Source organism: Haliotis cracherodii, unplaced genomic scaffold (genome assembly GCF_022045235.1).
Source record: "Haliotis cracherodii isolate W230 unplaced genomic scaffold, xgHalCrac1.p SCAF_16, whole genome shotgun sequence".
NCBI classification, from domain to species: Eukaryota; Metazoa; Mollusca; class Gastropoda; order Lepetellida; family Haliotidae; genus Haliotis; species Haliotis cracherodii.
The window spans coordinates 17,014,886-17,035,034 of NW_027266271.1; positions in this window are offsets into that span (position 1 = coordinate 17,014,886).

The following is a 20,149-nucleotide window of genomic DNA, read 5'->3' on the forward strand; positions in this document are numbered from 1 at the left end:
TTATCTTTCAGTACAGCCTTAAAGCAAGGCTAACTTGCACCATATGTCCCCATGTGTTTTCAGGTGAACAATTGACTTGCCTTTGTATGTGTTTGTGATGGTTCCCACCGATGGGGCAGCGTGTAACACTCACCTTTTCGCGAACATCTGATATCATCACTATTTGATAGTGATTGTTGAACACATGTTTATGATATAGTCAGAATAGTACATTGGACTCTGATTTCGGTTGATTATCGAAAGGGTTTTGTTCCTTTAATATGAATTGCTGGTTAGAGTTGCATAACATCGCAAATTCCCATTTTACAGAAGGAATGATGAATATTTGTTTTTAGATGAGGTAAGTGTCTCTTGGTGCTGCTGTCATTGACATCATATGTATCAACATGATTTGGGAAGACTTCAGATTCATTCCCTCGATAAGATCTTATCATGAGAAATGATGATGCAACTATTATCTGGCATAAATATCACATCATCATGATAGGGACAGTTTACATGGCCTTTGGATAGGTCACTCTCATTGTATAATTATGTGATTGCTTTGCATATACTGTTCTGATGATCTTGAGTGAGTCGTGGCGGTGGGTAGCCAAGTGCTTGACTTGAAGCATTCACTTGTCATCGAAGGCCCCAGGTTTGATTCTCCATGTGGGTACAATTTGTGAAGCCCATTTCTGCTGACCCCTGACATGATATAGATGGAAGATAGCTAAAAGCAACATAAAACGCAACTCACTCACTGAAGTGAGTGAGTGAGCACGCAAACAACATAGCAGTGATGTCAAGGCAGCAAGGCACACCATCAAGTCTGGGCCAGACAGACCAGTGTTTTGTATTATGATCAACATCCCTTGCAGTTGGGGATACGATGGTACAAACTCCGACAGGTGACACATTCTCATCACCCAATCCTCATTAATCAGCTAACCCGTGAAGGTCCTGGTTAGAATAGGTTTTCAGCAACCCATGCTTGCCATAAGAGGTGACTATGTTTGTTGTAAGAGGCGACTAACGGGATCAGGTGGTCAGGATCCGTGACTGGTTGATGCATGTCATTGTATCCTAATTTCTTAGATCGATGCTCATGATGTCAATCACTGGATTGTGTGGTCCAGACTTGATTATTTACAGGCCGCAGTCATATAGATGGAATATTGCTGATTGCAGTTTTAAACAACAAACAAACATTAATCAGCTATTTTTATTACTGAATGGGTTTCTGGGGATCTTCCTTGACCCAGATTCTCCATGGCCTCCTCATCATGAGGTAAGACATCATACCAGTGACCCAGACTTGTTGCCCAGCACGTGCAAGGTTTGTTAGGACCAATTTTGGCATCCACCTCTCTGAAATTGCAGAAATACTGTTAAATGTGGGTCTCTCTCCCTCTCTCCTCCTCTCTCCCTGTCTCTCTCCCTCCCTGAATATGACCATGAATTAGAGGACAGCCTTCTGGTTCTTGAACTTCTTCGCAGTTTTTCTTCTTTTTCACAAAAAAATGATCGACATAATTTGAGACACTGCACGATTTTGTGACTCAACTGTAGTTAAATATTGGTACGTTTTGTCATCATCATTAAACATTTTACAACAACGCATCATGTTTTGGGCTCATATAAAAAAACCTGACTCATTGGTATTTAATGACTGCCCAATTGTGCCCAAGGGTGTAATACTGCCATTTGATACGAGTAGTTATACCACACTGCAGGAATAAGCAATGCTGTCACCGTTCAGATGAACCTTGACACAGGCCACCAGAGAGTGTGTGACACACACAATCAACCCTCAGTGTCTGGTCTGGGAGGTGTCAATGGCTCACCTTACAGGCTTTCAGAAAGGAGCTCTCCAGTAGAATATCAACACAATTATCTCATTATCAGCTGTAATTACCAATAATCAAGGTTAAGCCTTGATAGTCATTTGTGCAGGCTTAGTTTGTGTCTTGTTACAGAAAATATGGTTTAATGCCGAGCTTCCATGCTGCCAAGTGTCAATGATTCAGTTGCCCTAATTGCACCACTGTGTGACACATAGTCAACCTTGTCCCAGCTGATGTGAGACTATTGAGGGGTGTCCTTTAAAAATGGGTTTAATATTATGTAGGTGACACGCACAGTGGTTTTCAATAAGTCAGCATATCTCATATGATTTGAGGACATTGAGGTGTGTCCTTGAAACTAATTTTATACCTGCAGTGTTTTTTATACCCCTGACAAAATGTCGGGGGTTTATAGTTATACCAAGATTCACTCCGTCCGTCCGTCCGTCCGAAAACTTTGTCCACGCGATTTCTTTTAAACTGTTCAGGGGATTCATCTCAAACTTAGTACATATAATCTGTGTCATATGGAGGGGTGCAGTCATAAGAAAATAATTGTTTTTATTAATTTTCCATTTTTTTATGAATTTTTCAAACCCTAACGTCCGTCTGAAAACTTTGTCCGCACGATTTCTCTTAAACTATTCAGTGGATTCATCTCAAACTTAGTACATATAATCTAAATATAGAATTAATTTATGATTAAGCTGAAATGGTGTGATACATCTGGAATACAGTTAAAAGCAGTGTTAAGCCTCACTCACTCACTCACTCACTCACTCACTCACTGATAATAAAGAATGAAAGAGGAATGATTATACTTCTATGAGTTGCTGGTTCACGGGAAATCTCATCTTCCAGAAGCAAGGGATTTAACTGATGATAAAAGTCCTGTTTCAACCCTGGGCTGGAATTATATTTTGACTGGACTAACGAGTCTATGTATAGTCCAATGCAAATCTTGTAACAAAATCAACATCCGGTACATAAACTGCTGTCCAGATTTCGGTCAGTTGCAGGATATGCAAAATATGTGTATCGACAACTTTGCATCAACAGATTTTCCAAATCTTTCATTCTTTTAATCAAGGTGCTCATGTAATTGGATGCACTTTGTGAAGTAAGAACAGTTTTATTACAATATAGATCATGATTATCAATCAGATTGTCTTCACTGGGTAATGCCATTTTATTTGAAGCAAATGCAAGTTAAATGAGAGGTGGTATCTGATTGGTCAATAGGAGGGTGAAAGGTGGGACATAACTTGTAATAGCCACTAGTGGCGCTATGATCAAGCCCAGAAATACCAGCCAAGTTCAGCAAGGGTGGAAATTGGAATCAGTTAACTCCCTTACCTCGGAAGATGGGGAAATATAAATGTCTATATGATCTGAGTTGTGGCTTTTGTCATTTGTTTAATTGTATACAATGATATTCACTGTGGATTTACCAAGTCGACTTTTCCAAGCTGGCATGATGGTGGAGCTAGAAGGATGCCATTGTTGAGGTAAAAGTATGTCATTGTCAACACTGGTTTGAGGGTTACCATGCTAGCAGTGACAGATAATAACATTCATTTATTCCTAGATAACAACATAATGTTGTGGAGTGGGCAGGGTATATTTAACAGGTAAAATATTCCTTTATTTTATAATTATACAGCCTTAGCTCCTGGTGATGTGGGTCATAATGACCATCACTGTGGAATGATGTTACACAGACTCTCCTGGATAGTGACTGTCCTGCAACACTGAGGGAGGGAATTGGAGCTAATTATTATTTTATTTAATTTTTACACAGATATGTTCAAATATGTTGAAGTTGATGGTATACAATACATTGCAATTCAATACAATACAATACTCAGTGCTGTACAGTACAGTGAAATTAAATTAAGTCAAATTAAATTGAATTAAATCAAATCAAATTAAATTAAATTAAATCAAATCAAAATAAATTGAATTAATGAAATATAATGTATGATGTATGATATAATGTATGATATATCATATGGTTCCAGTTTTTTCAACATCTCTCAACATCTAAATGCCTTCAAAGACTTGAGGAAAGTTATTGATTAATTTGTTATGGCCTAAAGTGAAGAATAGAAGCGAATTGTTATTTTCGTTGTTCATAATCATGAATGATGAATGAAAGGGCCAGGTGTGTAGAGCCCCGTAGTCAGCTGTGACTCTCCGCTCACCTGTGTTCAAACACTGCCAACACAGAAATGTACTAGATGCATCAATATGCTGTTTAGCAGTGGTTAACAATGCACATAACATTATCTACATTCACACTGCATGTGTTTATCCATGTAGGTCAACTCAATCTGGACTCCAACCATTGGAGATGAACCTGACATTCAGTTTATTGTGGTCCAGTTGTTGATGTTTTTTTAGGACTCAGACACTACAATAAATGAGTAAGTTGGGTTTAACTCTGCTTTGAACAGTATTCCAGTTATATCACAGCATGCCAGCTTGATTTGGGAGGAAAGCCTGAAGTGATGTAGGTTTCTGAAGTTTTCAACTTTGGTGAAACCAACGAGCATGGTGCTGACAAACCTTGAAATATAATTTAGGGTGAACTGGGATTCGAACCCATGATCATAGGTTTCTGGTGTGCCCAAGGGACACAACTCTTCACAGCGAACTGTGGCACCTTAAATGATGATGAGGGTTGGCCTAGACTGTGTTCCAGTCTCTAAACCTGGTTATTTTCCCTTCTGCCCGTCCCTTACTGTTTTGATATAGTCTCAAATGAAGCAAGTCTAGATTTGCAACAGGTTCAACTTCAATCTCACTGTGGCTCTTTTTCAGTTGAAATGGAGTTGCTTGTTTGTATCAAAATTAGTTAGTTTCAGAGACTGAAGTGTTAGTCCAGTAGATGCTATCATAATGTAAACCCTAGCTAGGTCACAATTATCTTCAGGCGTATTTGTATAGACCGAGGTCATGGGAGGTGTCAGGTTATAATGTTTGGGCATATGTCCTATCTATGGTAGATCTTACTCCGGCTTGTCCACCCACTTGCAGGCTATAGTGGATTTAATATCCTAGTAACTAGGACTGCCTCCTTGGTTTGATCCCAGGCTGCTTCATGCCAAAGGATGTTCATATATGGCACTTGTTGTTATTGTTCCTGGCGCTCTCCATTAAGGGGATAAAACAGGGACCTGTAGGCTTGCTTCCTGTGTCTGTATACTGCATCTGAGTGGGGTATCCATGTTAAACTGTGGCATGGTATCTGAGTGGGGTATCCATGTTAAACTGTGGCATGGTATCTGAGTGGGCTGACACTATAAAAACTGGCAGAAGTCCAGACTCGTACAAGCAGTGATGCACGCACGCATGCACACACTCACATGCATGTGTGTATGCACGTCGGTTTTGAAGTGCAATTTCCGTTTCATCTCACCTCACCTCACCACCTCACCTCACCTCACCTCACCTCACCTTCTGGTGCTGTGAAGCAGATAGTCATGAACCAGTTTGTCTGGATACCACCCATCTCCGACCCTTCCTGTCCGGGTGATATATATGTGTAAATGAGGGTGGTTACAAGTTCTCATATTTGATTGGCTAACCATGCAAATTTTGTGCATTAATGTTTCCATAACTCACCCCCCAAAATGTCCTTCCCACTGGACTACTGTTTCATGAATGGCTGGTAATAGAATGGTTGGGGCTTGTGTTGCATTTTTGCCCTGATTTCGGTGAGTTCATATTGACTACAGGTTTAATGTGTGTATGGTGGAAAAATACTGTAAGTGTTTTCACATTTTACCTCCATAAACACCAAAAAATTATTGAAGTCAGAAAGAGGAATGCAGAAAGAGGAATTTGACCCTGACATGTTTCCCAATAGTGTTGTAAAATTCCTGAGACAATTTGATGATGTCATGGCAATCTTTCATTGCAAGTTTCTGCTACAAATTAGGCAGTCAGTCACAGATAGGAGCCGTGTGATGATTCAGTTCTCGACATTTATGTGCTGCTCAACTTGTGATAAGGATATTCTGAGTGCCCCAACTAATACTGAATATAACTTATGGTTATTGAAACAAATAACTCCATTTAAATTGAGAAGGTGCCTGATGAACATCTGGACTTGTTTAGTGGTTGGTTTGTTGTTTAACGCCGCAATCAGCAATATTCCAGCTATATGACGGCGGTCTGTAAATAATCAAGCCTGGACCAGACAATCCAGTGATTGATATCATGAGCATCGATCAAGGCAATTGATTTGGTTCGGTTGATTTGTTGTTTAACGCCTCACTCAGCAATATTTCAGCTATATGACGGCGGTCTGTAAATAATCATGTCTGGACCAGACAATCCAGTGATTGATATCATGAGCATCGATCCATGCAATTGGGATCACTGACATGCAGCAACCGATTCAGCGAGCCTGGCCACCCAATCCGTGCTTTTGCATTACAAAAAGGGAGGGAAATAATATAGTTCAGGATCTGTGAGACAGACTATCCCTTAGTTATAACAGTACGTAATGATCGCAGTATCCCTATTGAAAGTTGAGTAGTATATATTCATTTGTATGGTTTCATCTAGATTAATATTAAGTCCATAAAATCTTATAGTACACAATACTCGCCTCTAAAATTAAACAATAATTTTCCTGACACTAATTTCTGTGGAATAGAGCTGGCTAGAGTTGCTTTTGTATGTACATTTCTAGATTATTTTTTTTTTTTTTTACATAGAATACATATATATTCCACAGTCATGGTTTTTATCCTTTGACTGGGGGGCACGGGTGGCCCAGTCTTCTAAGGGGCCATGATTCGCTGTGCAGAGTTGCATCCCTTGGGCACGCCAGAAACCTTTGATCATGGATCCGATTATGTTTCTATGTTTGTCACTACCATGCCCGTGCTTGTGGGTTTCACTGAAGTGGTAAACGTCAGACCTGCATCACTTCGCGCTTTCCTCCCATATTAAGTTGATACAACTGGAATACTGTTAAAAGCGGCGTTAAATGCAACACACTCACTCATCCTTTGACTAATATTTAGGTTGAGTGAAACTGTTTTCACTGCAGAGGCTTGGACTTGAAGGAGTGACAACTTAGGAATTAAGACTCAATATCGACCAAGGCTCTCTCTTTGTTTTATGTAGTTAGTTATTGGAGTGGTGACAACCTCAGATGAACATTGATCCAGTGGCTAGCTGGTTTCACCATGTGAGCTGGCCTATAGGCTGAACAGCGCATGTATCTCATTGGCAGTGTGGCCAAGGGACCTCGCTATGCTATATGAGACTCGCATGAGCACAGCGGCCGAAGGGACCTCGCTACGCTATGTGAGACTCGCATGAGCACAGCAGTCAAAGGGACCTCGCTATGCTATATGAGACTCACATGAGCACAGCAGTCAAAGGGACCTCGCTACGCTATGTGGGACTCTCATGAGCACAGCAACTCAAGGGACCTCGCTACACTGTATGAGACTCTCATGAGCACAGCAGCTCAAGGGACCTCGCTACGTTATGTGGGACTCTCATGAGCACAGCAGCTCAAGGGACCTCGCTACACTGTATGAGACTCGCATGAGCACAGCAGTCAAAGGGACCTCGCTACGCTATGTGGGACTCTCATGAGCACAGCAACTCAAGGGACCTCGCTACACTGTATGAGACTCTCATGAGCACAGCAGCTCAAGGGACCTTGCTACGTTATGTGGGACTCTCATGAGCACAGCAACTCAAGGGACCTCGCTCCACTGTATGAGACTCTCATGAGCACAGGAGCTCAAGGGACCTCGCTACACTGTATGAGACTCTCATGAGCGCAGCAACTCAAGGGACCTCGCTACTCTCTATGAGACTCTCATAAGCACAGCAGCTCAAGGGACCTCGCTACGCTATGTGGGACTCTCATGAGCACAGCAACTCAAGTGACCTCGCTACTCTCTATGAGACTCTCATGAGCACAGCAACTCAAGGGACCTCGCTACTCTCTATGAGTCTCTCATAAGCACAGGAGCTCAAGGGACCTCATGTATCAAGTTCTGTCGGATGTCTCGGAAGACTGTTTGACTTTCCGTACATGTGGGCTCATTTGTTTTATTTAAATGAAACATCTTTCTCCTTTTGGAAACCATTATTCTAACAGTAAACTGTACAGTTGCATAAGTCAAATTGTGTTAGGTTTTTTAAAACCCAACAAACTAACTCCTAATGTCACATGATGCATGATGTGAAATGTCTAAATTCACATAGAGCAGACCCTTGAAGATCCGGGTTGGAATAGGTCTTCAGCAACCAATGCTATCCATAAAAGGCAACTATGCTTGTTGTAAGAGGCGACTTACAGGATCGGGTGGTCAGGCTCGCTGACTTGGTTGATGCATGTCATCGATCCCAATTGCGTGGATCGATGCTCATGATGTCAATCACTTGATTGTCTGGTCCAGACTTGATTATTTACAGACCAGGAATATTGCTGAGTGCGGCGTTAAAAACAAACAAACAAACAACAAGATAGGTACAAGACAAAATACATATTCACACATACTCCGCAACATCGTCAGCCATCTATGACCCCATGTACCAACCCTTGTCTTGATGATGAAAATTGCCACTGGTGGTAGGGTTTGTGGGTTTTTTATATTATTTTGTTGTTTAACGCTGCACTCATGAATAATCCAGCTATAAGAGGGTGGTCCAGTGATTGACACCATTAGCATCGATCTACACAATTGGCATGATTGAGATACGATGACATCAACCATGTCAGCAAGCCTGACCACCCGATCCCGTTGGTCGTTTCTTATGGATTGCTGAAGACTAATTCTAACCCAGATCTTCAAGGTTTTTTGTCAGGGCTCATTAGAATGTGGATTGGGTGATTTTAGTGTGTCACCTGACTGTCATCAAACAAGACAGTGTGGATGGGTGATCGTCAGTCATTGTTTTTACTGTTCAGGGCCCACTTGCACAAACCGATCTTAGCGTTAAGACTATTGTAACCCTATGTTAAAGTATGGGAGTTAAGATCATCTTAGCGCTAAGATCGCTTTGTGCAAGTGGGCCCTGGTCTTGATTTGAACTGTAGTTTTGCTGAAAGCAGTAAACTTTGTTTGTTGTTTTACGCCGCACTAAGCAATATTCCTGGTCTGTAAATAATCAAGTCTGGACCAGACAATCCAGTGATTGATGTCATGAACGTCGATCCATGCAATTGGGTTCGATGACAAGCTTCAACCAAGTCAGCGAGCCTGACCAGCTGATCCCATTAGTCGCCTCTTGTGACAAGCAAAGTCACCTTTTACGGCAAGCATGGGTTGCTGAAGACCTGTACTACCCCAGATCTTCACGGATTGAATTGAACTCACTTCAAATGGCATTCCCCAGTGAAAAATGAATGCAGAGTTGTTTAATTTAAAAATTCCCCATTCAATTCAATATACCTTTTCCATGTGTAGAATACAATAGTAGCATAGAAATGAATGGCATTTCCTGATTTGGCTTATAATTCCAATTTAGAATATAAGAATGTGGAACAGGTTCTTTTAATAACATGCATGTACCGGTGAATGGGTAGACGATGTAATCCAAAACATGTACAGCTTGGCATCGGAAACGCACACAGCTGTGCTTATGTGTCCTAATGCAAAACACGTAGACAAAATAATGTTACAGCATCAGCAAGGATTGACATTTCGGACAGTGTCGAAGGTCATTCTATCCCAACCTGTCCATATCTGTCCAAAGTCAATATTGACACTTCTAGGTTTGTGGACTCGACCCCTGCAGACAGAGATTTCCCCTATATATTACTGACATAGAAGTCATACTTTCATCTTGTGTATGCGGACTGCTGTTTTCGGGATGTGGATTAGGATCTGATGCTGGTTGACCTGTTTGAACACCAGATTGCTCTATGGGGGATTCGGGTAAGTGTTTGGAGTGGATATTTGGATTAGTTCACATGGGGGACTTGTTTTTGTCAGGTAGGATGTACATTACCATGGTTGTTTATTGTTGAGATTTTATGTGGGTACGTTATGGTGGCAGTTGAGTGGTTTTGTTTGCATTTTCGGTGAACTCTCACCTTTGTCTTTATGCTCTGCAAGACATTGTGACATTTTACGTACACAGAAACTTATGGTGTTAGATATAGAGTTTAAATGTGAATGGTGCTTTTGATAATTTAATATTTTGTGTTTTTACATTCACTGACCTCTGAACCTGGTTTACAAGCTTTGCAAGATGTTGTGACAGAATCATATTCACAGGAGCTTATCTTGTTCAAAATTGATTTTAAATGCAAATGCTGCTTTTAATACTGTTTGTTTGATGTGTGTACAAGTCCTGACCTCTTTCCCAAGTTTACAAGCTTTGCTAGAAATTGTGATGAAATTATATACACGGGAACTTGCGTGGTTAAAATGGATGTTTTTAAAACATAAATATGCTTTTAACATTTTCTTTATACTAAGTAAAACGTGGCAAAATGAAATATATCATTTGACATTTCAGTGCTGAGTTATGAGGTTAGAGAATTTGTAAAACCAAGAACCACTGTGCCATTAAGAGACTGAATATTTGAGGTTGTATGGAGACAATATTTGTTGAGCTAGAGCTGGAAAAGGGACGGTTGGGTAGCCTAGTGGTTAAAGTGTTTGTCACGCCGAAGACACGGGTTCGATTCTCCACATGGGTACAATGTGTGAAGCCCATTTCTGGTGTCCTCCGCCATGATATTGCTGGAATATTGCTAAAAGCAAACTCATTCACTAACTACAGTTGGAAAACCAGAAGAAAAAAAATACATAAAAACTATGATCCTAAATAATCTTTTTCAAAAACACCTTCCAGAATGTATTTTTTGTTCAGTTTCCCTTTTTCCCAGCAGTCTGAAGCATAATTATTTTTTTCAAGCATTTTCAGGGACCTTTGTTACTTTTTTCACAAGTCTAGGGTGTGTTGAGGGATGAATCATCTCCATCTCCGTGTCCTGAAAGACGGCTTTAACACTTCTATACAAGTATACTCCAGTCTAATCTGTTTATGGCTGCAGAAATCTCCCATTTCAGTGTCAATCCGGCATTGTCAGTATTTCATTTGTGCTGGTTATTTGTATTCTGTCAACTCAGTGAAGCAAGTGTAACAGAATTTCCCCTGCATCTGAACAAGTCTACCTGTCAAATTTTCAATTTGTCAACAGATGTCCCCTTCTGACCTTTGCATGTTGAGTTTTGTCAAGATAATAGCATTAGTAGTGTGTTTACTGGAGGCTTTGACGCCATCCAGATGATTAATAACTACTGTAGCACTATTCCTGGTTTGGAACCTTAAGGCTGTGTGGGTTAATGGATTTTAGAGATGTGTTTTTTGATGTGGAAATATTCAGCATCACAGCAAGAGATGGTGACTTCATTGGGTAAAAAACAAATTTTGGGATATTAAACGTTTTGTCAACTGGTCGTGTTTTGCAAAGTAACGTGAGCTCTTGTGTCTCAGTACCCGGTGTAGGCATCTTGGTTCTTTTGTCTCAGTACCCGGAGTAGGCATGTTGTGTCTTGTGTCTCAGTACCTGGTGTTGGCATCTTGGCTCTTGTGTCTCAGTACCCGGTGTAGGCATCTTGGCTCTTGTGTCTCAGTACCCGGTGTTGGCATCTTGGCTCTTGTGTCTCAGTACCCGGTGTAGGCATCTTGGCTCTTGTGTCTCAGTACCCGGTGTAGGCATCTTGGCTCTTGTGTCTCAGTACCCGGAGTAGGCATGTTGTGTCTTGTGTCTCAGTACCTGGTGTTGGCATCTTGGCTCTTGTGTCTCAGTACCCGGTGTAGGCATCTTGGCTCTTGTGTCTCAGTACCCGGTGTTGGCATCTTGGCTCTTGTGTCTCAGTACCCGGTGTAGGCATCTTGGCTCTTGTGTCTCAGTACCCGGTGTTGGCATCTTGGCTCTTGTGTCTCAGTACCTGGTGTTGGCATCTTGGCTCTTGTGTCTCAGTACCTGGTGTTGGCATCTTGGTTCTTGTGTCTCAGGACCCGGTGTAGGCATGTTGGTTCTTTTGTCTCAGTACCCGGAGTAGGCATGTTGGCTCTTGTGTCTCAGTACCCGGTATAGGCATCTTGGCTCTTGTGTCTCAGTACCCGGTGTTGGCATCTTGGCTCTTGTGTCTCAGTACCCGGTGTAGGCATCTTGGCTCTTGTGTCTCAGTACCTGGTGTTGGCATGTTGGCTCTTGTGTCTCAGTACCCGGTGTAGGCATCTTGGCTCTTGTGTCTCAGTACCTGGTGTAGGCATCTTGGCTCTTGTGTCTCAGTACCCGGTATAGGCATCTTGGCTCTTGTGTCTCAGTACCCGGAGTAGGCATCTTGGCTCTTGTGTCTCAGTACCCGGTATAGGCATCTTGGCTCTTGTGTCTCAGTACCCGGAGTAGGCATCTTGGCTCTTGTGTCTCAGTACCCGGTGTTGGCATCTTGGCTCTTGTGTCTCAGTACCTGGTGTTGGCATCTTGGCTCTTGTGTCTCAGCACCTGGTGTAGGCATGTTGGCTCTTGTGTCTCAGTACCCGGTGTTGGCATGCTGGCTCTTGTGTCTCAGTACCCGGTGTAGGCATGCTGGCTCTTGTGTCTCAGTACCCGGTGTAGGCATGTTGGCTCTTGTGTCCCAGTTGCCGGTGTAGGCATGTTGGTTCTTGTGTCTCAGTACCCTGTGTAGGTATGTTGATTAAACAAGCTCTTCTTCGAGACCTGCCATGTGCAGACAGCATTTGCAGACATCAAAGATTTAAACAGAATTAACATTTGCTTCAGTTCGTGTTGCACTAAGTTAATCAACCCACAAAAAGTCCAAATGAAATATATTCAGATACATAAAACATATTTCCATCTCAACACAGCAAATATATTCTAAACATCCAGCATTTTGAAGTCTATTATTTTGCTTGAAGATATGTGTATGACATTTAGGTATTATGGCTTATGATGTGTGTGATGGTAATAAACAGCGAGACATTTAAAGGTTACTTGAATATTCGTTCTCTTGTAACTAAGGAGATGTTACATGTATACATCATCTGAGTTTTATGAGCCTAATATACTGCCCACGTAGGTAATAAATTTATTCAACACGAAAGAAAAATTGTTTAGATTTTACAAATTCCATAAGCCTTTTCAAGTAATACTTTCATGTTGATTCCCAAATTGAAACATGTTAACTCAGAAATCTGGTTGTAAAAGAATTTTGTGTGAAACCAACAAACAACCAACCACTGGTATACAATCAACAATAAGTGCTCTTCACTCAAAAGTTGGTCTTGATGTAATATCAGATGAAATGTGAGATAAGACAGTGGGTCCAGCACACAATTACAGACCAGTCCAGTGTCACTAGAACATCACAGAATATTCAACATGCTTCTATAAAGCTTGACATCCATCCAAGCTATTTTAGAAGTTTACAGATTATTCTAGCATCTAAATATAATAACTTTCTCACCTGTGCTTACTTTAAAAAGTACTACATTCCTGACAACTAATCAGTGTCCAAATACAATGCAATGAACTTCAACTGAATCTCAACGGAAACTATGTAATACAGTTACAATCACTGTTTAACGCTAAATTAAACAACTATAAAAAGCTTAAAAAAAATAATAGTCTTGGTTTTCAGGCACCACCCGCATCATCATAAAGTCTGCCGCATGTTAAGTTTTTATTTCCATTTTTACAAAAAATATATAAAATACTTAAACAATACACACACAAAAATTGAATTGGAAACAAAGACAAAATGTGCAGTGAACTTTATGATGATTTGGGCAGTGCCTGAGAACCAAGGGGGGCACGGGTGGCCCAGTCGTCTAAGGCGCCGCGATTCGCTGTGCAGAGTTGCATCCCTTTGGCACGCCAGATAGCTATGATTGTGGGTTCGAATCCCGGTTCGCCCCAATTGTGTTTCTAGGTTTGTCAGCACCATACCCATGCTCGTGGGTTTCACCGAAGTTGTAAACGTCTGAGACCTGCATCACTTCGGGCTTTCCTCCCACATTAAGCTGACACGCCGTGATATGACTGGAATACTGTTAAAAGCGGTGTTAAACCCAACTCACTCACTGAGAACCAAGACTATTATTCTTTTCAGCCTAACACATGTTACATAAAGATCCAATGGGTTGGGTTTCCACCACGTGACTTTTACATATATTTTTTCCTTGACTTTTTAATATTTATTTTGATTTATCCATACCCTTAGTGTTCAATTCAAAGTTCCAAATGGAGAATGATCAAATAGCTGCAGCTTTTAGCTCCAAGCCTTGTAATTTATCTTTCACACAGTCAGTACAAAGGTATTTGGACACTTTAGCATGCTAAACTAAACATAGTTCGCTGTTGATATCGGAACATCTTTTTTGAGTATGTTGAGATAATGCTGATGATGAGCAAGAGACATATGCCACAAAACTTACAGGAATGTTTGTTGATGATAACATTACCAAACACATACATGATGTGTGACCCTCTAACATTACTAATTCATCAGCTTTATTAGGAACTGACCATTAATATACTTGGGTTGGGGGTAGTTTTCCTGCAGGTTCACTGTCCATGTGGACAATGAAGTAGTGTGTGTGTGGACAATGAAGCAGTATGTGTGGATGATGAAGCAGTGTGTGTGTGGCTGAATGAAGTAGTGTGTGTGTGGATGATGAAGCAGTGTGTGTGTGGCTGAATGAAGTAGTGTGTGTGTGGATGATGTAGCAGTGTGTGTGTGGACGATAAAGTAGTGTGTGTGGACAATGGAGTAGAGTGTGTGTGGACGATAAAGTAGTGTGTGTGGACAATGTAGCAGTGTGTGTGTGGACGATAAAGTCGTGTGTGTGGACAATGTAGCAGTGTGTGTGTGGACGATAAAGTAGTGTGTGTGGATGATGAAGCAGTGTGTGTGTGGACGATAAAGTAGTGTGTGTGGACAATGTAGCAGTGTGTGTGTGGACGATAAAGTAGTGTGTGTGGATGATGAAGCAGTGTGTGTGTGGCTGAATGAAGTAGTGTGTGTGGACAATGTAGCAGTGTGTGTGTGGACGATAAAGTAGTGTGTGTGGACAATGGAGTAGAGTGTGTGGACGATGAAGCAGTGTGTGTGTGGACAATGAAGTAGTGTGTGTGTGGACGATGAAGTAGTGTGAGGACAATGAAGCAGTGTGTGTGGTCAATGAAGTAGTGAGTGTGTGGACAATGAAGCAGTGTGTGTGGACAATGAAGTAGTGTGTGTGGACGATGAAGTACTGTGTGTGTGGACCATGAAGCAGTGTGTGTGGATTATGAAGCAGTGTGTGTGTGGATGATGAAGCAGTGTGTGTATGGACGATGATGTTGTATCTATGAACATAGTAATAGGGGTTGTTGACAGTGTAGATGTCGCTGTTGTCAGTATGTGTCACTGTTGTCTAGATCAGTCAATGTTGACAGTGTTGTAGTGGCTGTTGACTGTCCATTTTGCTATTGACTGTAGTAGTGGCTGTTGACTATATGTTGCTATTGATGTGATATAGCTGTTGCTGTAGATAATGCTGTTGACAGTGTTGATGTAGATGTTGCTGTTGACAGTGTAGCTATTGATGTTGCTGTTAACAGTGTAGATGTTGCTGTTGACAATGTTGATGTAGATGTCACTGTTGACAGTGACTGCTGATATATAGATGTTGCTGTTGACAGTAGCTGTTGATGTAGTTGTTGACAGTGTAGTTGTTGATGTAGATGTTGCTGTTGACAGTGTAGCTGTTGATGCAGATGTTGCTGTTGACAGTGTAGCTGTTGATGTAGATATGGCTGTTGACATTTACTGCTGTTGATGTAGATGTTGCTGTTGACAGTGTAGCTGTTGATGTAGATGTTGCTGTTGACATTGTAGCTGTAGATGTTGATGTTGCTGTTGACAGTGTAGCTGTTGATGTAGATGTCACTGTTGACATTTACTGCTGTTGATGTAGATGTTGCAGTTGACATTGTAGCTGTTGATGTAGATGTTGCTGTTGACATTGTAGCTGTTGATGTAGATGTTGCTGTTGACATTGTAGCTGTTGATGTAGATGTTATTTACAGTGTAGCGGTTGATGTAGATATCGCTGTTGACAGTGACGGCTGTTGATGTCGATGTTGCTGTTGACACTGTTGCTGTTGATGTAGATGTTACTGCTGACAATGCAGTAATGGCTGTTGATGTAGATGTCACTGTTGACAGTGACTGTTGATGATGTGTATGATGTATGATATGTAGATGTGTATGTTTACAGTGTAGAGATGGCTGTTGATGATGTATACTGTTGACCATGCTTGGTGATGAGAGCCGCAGTGCAGGAAGGAAGCTTGTTGGGATAGACTGGACGCGTTAGAACCATGTCTAATTACATGTCTGTCACTGTTTTGTAATGGCTTAAAGCTGAATCGGATGTTTTTGTGCTGGTTTGACGGAAACTGGAACTTATGCAGTGGTCAGCTAAGGGAGCTGGAGTACCTTGTTGAAGAGTCATGTCATGGGATAGTGTAGGATCAGGGTCTTTTCCTGTCGCCTCCAGGTTACAGTGTTCGTTATCCTTGTGTCTGGCTGTTGCTTTAATGGATGGTCACATGTAAATTTATTCTTGCTTTGCTATTTCTGTAGTCACTATTTTGCATAAATAATAAAGGCGTGTATTTTTTTTTAGAACTAAGAATTGATGGTATGGTTGCTATATTTGTGAAAACAACATGAGTGAGTCAGTTTTTACTCAATTTTTTTGCAATTTTTAGCATTTTGTAATGTATTCCTGATGTATTATCTTAAAGTGACAAGGTTTGAAAATGTTTCTCAATTCTGTGAAAACTATAAACTAGTGAACAAAACTCAAAAGATTACAATTGGGGTGTAATCTGAAATTTCAATCCACAGCTAGAGAATCCTGACAAGGTGAAGGGACGCATCTCACTGCAAACTGCACTACCTTACACAATGACTAGAAGAAATTGCTGTATTGTAAAAAGAAAGGCTTGATCGCTTAAATATTGATTACAATTGTTATTGTCACTTTCTGTAATAGATCCTCATCATATTGTTTATATCTTCTTTTCAGAAATGACATGATTCACTACAAGGAAAGTGCACTGTGCATCTTAAAGGTAGGTTATGTTGTTTGGCTTCATTTTCGATGTTGGCAAATGTATGCGCCACATTTTGCTGTACAGAGTAGTCTCTCTTAGCTGTGCAAGGATCTGCTGATAATTGGAACAGATCCGGAAATCACTTAAATTATGACACTTAGTCAGCGTAACAACTGTGTATTTTTTACAAAGTGTGAAACGTCTACGACACTGTGTCTAGGCTGCCTACCTTCGTTGTAGTGACACAGCTTGTTCAGGACTGCATTCTGTCCAATTCACTGACATACGATACCAGCTAAATAATTGCTTCATGATATGATAAATGCTTCATACATGAAATATGCTTCACACATGAAATATGTTTCATACATGATATATGTTTCACACGTGAAACATGCTTCACACATGAAATATGCTTCATACATGATATATACTGATAACATACGGCAAAACTGTTAAAAATGTCAAATTTCTACTAGTCCTTTAGTCTGTCATACAGACCATGAACAAATACATCCAATAAATCCCATGCAAGCGTATATTAGTGGGCAAGTCTAGATTACTGCAGTATGAGGAAATGAGTCTCAGGGCTCCTTTTTATTATATTTTTATTAAGATAACTTGACAACTGTTTTTTTTCAGAGACTAGATGTTCGTCTACTAGTTCTTATGATGCCTTAACTATTGGGCAGTTTGGCCAGGATGATAGGACTAGTGCCAATTTCTAACGCTGGGTATTTGATGGCACATGATACACAAACATTTTATGAACCTCAGTATATGCCAGCATACTCCACTGGTAATAAATATAATCAGACTGAATGATTCCACAAGAATGTGGTCACTCTATGTAATAACTACTCCGGTATTTCTGGCACTGACAAATCTATCTTTCATTGAGACAATTAAGGAAGGGTATTTCCATCACTTGTGAGTGGTCTAGTTAATCTGTCACTCTGTGTAAAGGGCGTAGACAGGTAGAGGTTTGGATGGCAAGCATCACACCAACTAGGCATGGTATAAAAGCTGTAAAACACTTGATAAATCTGTGTAAAATTCTGGTGATGAAAACCTTTCATCAATCACGTTCAGTGTCAGTGCCATGTGTTGACATAGGCTCTACTTACCAGTGAGAAAAGGCGAACAGATTTGATGAATATTTACAAGAGGGGAAAGGTATTGTGCCCACCGTCAATACCTGTGGAGGACAATACGTATTACTGTCGTCCATCCTGTTGATGCTACACTGTTTGACCAGTGCTGGTTTTCCACTCATGGTCTCGTGGTTTTGCAGCTCTCTTGGGGGACATGCTGAGGGTGTTGGTGAAACACCATTACATGGGTGTATTAGTGGAGCTGTGGGACCATCTCAATATCTGTGTTTAACTGGGGACCATTTCAGTATATCTGTTTGACACTGGGGATTATCTCACTAGGTCTGTGTAACGGTGGGGACCATCTCAAAAAATCTATGTTCTGGGGACCATTTCAATATTTCAGTGTGTAACTGGGGATTATCTCAGTATATTTTTGTGTAACTGGGATTATGTCTGTGAAGCTGTGGGGACCATCTCAATAATTCTGTTTAACTGGGGACCATCTCTAAATATTTGTGTACTGGGGATTATCTCAGTTGGCCTGTGTAACTTGGGGACTATCTCAGTATATTTTTGTGTAACTGGGATTATGTCTGTGAAGCTGATGGGACCATCTCAATAATTCTGTTTAACTGGGGACAATCTCCAAATATTTGTGTACTTGGGATTATCTCCGTAGGTCTGTGTAACTGTGGGGACCATCTCAGTATCTGTATGTACCTGGGGACCATCTCAATATTTGTGTGTAACTGGGGACTATCTCAATACACCTGTGTAACTGGAGGACCATCTAGATATGTGTGTAAACTGTGGGGTTGTGTGTGACCATGGGGACCATCTCAACACATGTGTTTATTGGTATCCCTTCAGGTATGTGACCGCCTGTGTGGTCTAGTGGTAGAGCGTTCACCAGGAAAGCGGAAGTTCCGGGGTTCGATCCCCGGCCGCGTCATACCTAAAGACGTTAAAAGATGGTACTTGTTGTTACCTTGTCTGGTGCTCGGCATTAAGGGGCTAAAACAAGGACTGGTCGGCTTGGAGTCAGTATACTGTATCTGAGTGGGGTATTCATGTTAAACTGCGGCATGGTATCTCAGTGGGCTAGCACTAAAAATCGGCATCAGTTTGTAGTGTTTATTGGTGTTTATAGACCACTTGTCCTGTTTCCTTGTTAAAAACTGGGGATGTTGGCAGTTACGCTTATCCTTCCCACTTAAGAATTGACCTTAATATTTTTTGCGTTTATGGAGGTATAGAAGTTAAAAAACAGTGTGCGTAATGTGTAAGGCAAAGTTTTCACACCGGTGTGAAATCAGAAGTCAGTGACATCATTTAGCACAATAATCCCACGCAAGCTCTGCCCATTCTATTTTCAACCAATCAGAAAACAGTAGTTTGTTATTAGACATGCTCTAATTGTTTTTTGGTTTATGGAAATAAAACCAAAGATAATTGGTTGTTTAGCCAATCTAATACCACAGAATCGCTTGCAATGAATAATACACCTACACTTTTCTCATCTTGCCTTTATTGAGAAAAAGTCAAGGGATTATGTAATCCATCCCGCCATGGATATGAACTCTGAACCTTTGCACCAGAGATATGAACTCTGAACTTTGTCATTTGACTCAGCTGCTGTGTCACTTGGATTTTTTTCTTGAATGATATATGTCCATGTAAGTGTCAGTGGTGATATGTGCACATTGCATTGAATGAATATCTGGTGTATAAATGTTTATTCACCTGCAGTGTGGTATAAGTTAGTTATGCCCATCCTATCCTCTGTGTAGCGTCCAGTACACCAACAGTTTCTCTAAAAATATCATCGCAATATATGTGGGTGTTTGAGTAGCCTTGGGGACCATCTCAGTATATGTATGCACTGATGTAACTGTAGGGGCCATCTCAATATAGGTGTGTGTTATAAGTGTGATAGTATATTGTTGAACTGAAGGGACATCTCAAAACCATGTGATGATTTTGTAGATTACTGTATTATATATCCAATAATTTTACCAATTGGGACAAAGATTCCTAAACAGCAATTTACTGCCAAAGGTGGAAAAATCACCCAGTGTCAAATTGTAAATCTAAAATCTAAAGCAGCCAGTACT